Raw genomic sequence first — 2,172 nt, 5'->3', positions numbered from 1 at the left:
AAGTGAAGCCCTGGAGGTCCTCAGAAAGAGGCACTATATACTGAAATGTCACCCTCTCCACTCCATTGCTACATTGCTCTTTAGTTCACCGAGATTTTCTTTTCTTTCTTTTATTATTTGTTTCATTTCTAGTGGGAAAGTAAAAAGACAGATATAACTGTTATCCAATTTTCTGTCCATCATGTATACACACACACTCACACATACATATGAAACACACCAAAAGTGCCCCACCAAAGCAAAAGCCATCTTCAAATTGAAATATTTCGTATTCTGAACAAAAGAATAGATTCTGGGAAGAAGTGATAATGTGAAATCAAATGTCAGAAAAGTGCTGAACAAACAGCTTTACTAATACTCACAATATTTATATTACTGAAATATTACCAGGTAATGTTCTCCATGTCTGTAAAACTTTGGAACCACAGAGCTGGTTGTTAAATATAGTCCATGCCATCTTCCAAAACCCAGAAGAATTTAGTTAGTTTCATTTTTCAATGTTTCATGAGCATTTTCTACAAGATCTGCAATATCACCAGCCTCTTCATCTATGTCTTCTGGTTTGGGGGTTTTACTATTTCATTCTTGCCATGGGAAATGTTCAGCTAGCTTTCTAAGGCTCCTGAAGTTGTCAGCAGCAAACTGACTTAATATTCCAGGAAGCATTTCTATAACTGGTATGTCTTCTGTGTGAGCAGTAATTGCAAAGCTGTTGGTGGAAAGGGAAGCATGGACTTTGGGACTTTGGGATTATTTAAATGAATAATCCTTCCATCATTGTCTTTAATCATGTTCATCTTTTCAATACTAGCTGTATTATTCACAACCTTTTTTTTTGATAACTCTGGAGCCTTTTGTCTTTAGCTGTAAATGTCATAAGTACCACCTTCTCTGTTTTGAGTGCTGTGTTCTTGCCCCCTATCTGGACCTGAGCTTGAAGTCTCCTAACTTTTCTTGATTCATGCTTTTGGTAAATCTGCAGCAGAGAGGTTCTTCCAACACCAGCATGCAGCAATAGCAAGATGGCTCCATATCAACAAGCTTTGCTAAGAGCCATCTGGAGTCCTACGAATCCAAGATTAAAGGACACACAGCTGTAGCATGAATCTTAAAAGTTCTTATTAATAAAAATCAAAGCTGAGGCCAGTTATTGGGGTCAATGCTGGTAGATCAGAGAGACAGAACAAGCCACAGCTATCTCACCTTGCCAATTCCTCAGCTGGTCCTGTTTCCTCAGACAGGAAGCCTCTGAGTCCTCATCCAGAATGAATCTCAGCTGAACTGTGTTGCTCCAAAGCCTGAAAGCTTAACCAACCAAATGCTTAACAAGCCAAATGCTTCTAGTTTCTGGTCCTCAAACCTTACATATCTTTCTGCTTTCTGCCTCACTCCCTGGGATTAAAGGCTCGCTTTCTGGGATTAAAGGTGTGAGTCACCATGCTTGTCTGTATCTTTGAACACATAGATTTCTGCCTCTGGAATGCTAGGATTAAAGGTGTGTGCTACGACTGCCTAACCTTTATGTTTAATATTGTGGCTGTTCTGTCTCTGACCCCAGATAAGTTTATTAGGATACATAATATTTTGGGTAACACAATACCACCACACACAGCTCTACCTAAATTTAAAAGTAGAAAACTCTAGACCTCAGTCTGTATTAGGGTAGTTCTTCACTTATCCCTTCCCCACATTACAACAAGTATTCATAAAAAATATTTTAAATTGAAATAGAATCATGTCACTTTCCTCTTCCTTCCCCCAAAATCCTCTTAGGTAGCCTTCTTTCATTTCCTCCCACTTCTCCCCCCCCCCCACTCTCAAGTTGATAGCTTTTTTCCTGAAATTATTATTGTTACATATGTGTATTTGTGTGTGTGTGTGTGTGTGTGTGTGTGTGTGTGTGTGTGTGTGTGTGTGATGTATGTGTGTGAATATATATGCACAAGTGTATAAACACAAACTGCTGAGTCTCAGCCACAATGCATACATCTACATCACAGCACCAGTATCTATGGCAGGGAACATTATGGAAGAGGGAGCAGGGAGATTGTAAGGGAAAGAGTGCCAGGAAGTCTGTAAAACAGTCTCTCTTAACAATGGCTAAACTTGCTTTCAGGTTCCTCTCCTCTCACATTACTTCCCTACCCTAGGGACTTGGCTGAACTTGCTTTG

At 39.6% G+C, this 2,172-nt stretch overlaps 1 pseudogene; it reads right to left on the bottom strand.

Moving 5' to 3' along the window:
* Positions 1–477: 477 nt before the first annotated feature.
* LOC128100131 (transcription factor BTF3 homolog 4-like) lies at positions 478–946 on the bottom strand (annotated as a pseudogene).
* Between the last annotated feature and the right edge of the window lie 1,226 nt (positions 947–2,172).

The sequence above is a fragment of the Peromyscus californicus genome, unplaced genomic scaffold, assembly GCF_007827085.1.
Source record: "Peromyscus californicus insignis strain IS unplaced genomic scaffold, ASM782708v3 Scaffold_6__1_contigs__length_162567912, whole genome shotgun sequence".
NCBI lineage: Eukaryota > Metazoa > Chordata > Mammalia > Rodentia > Cricetidae > Peromyscus > Peromyscus californicus.
The sequence above is the reverse complement of the archived record's forward strand: the minus strand, read 5'-3'. Positions and strand labels throughout refer to the sequence as shown.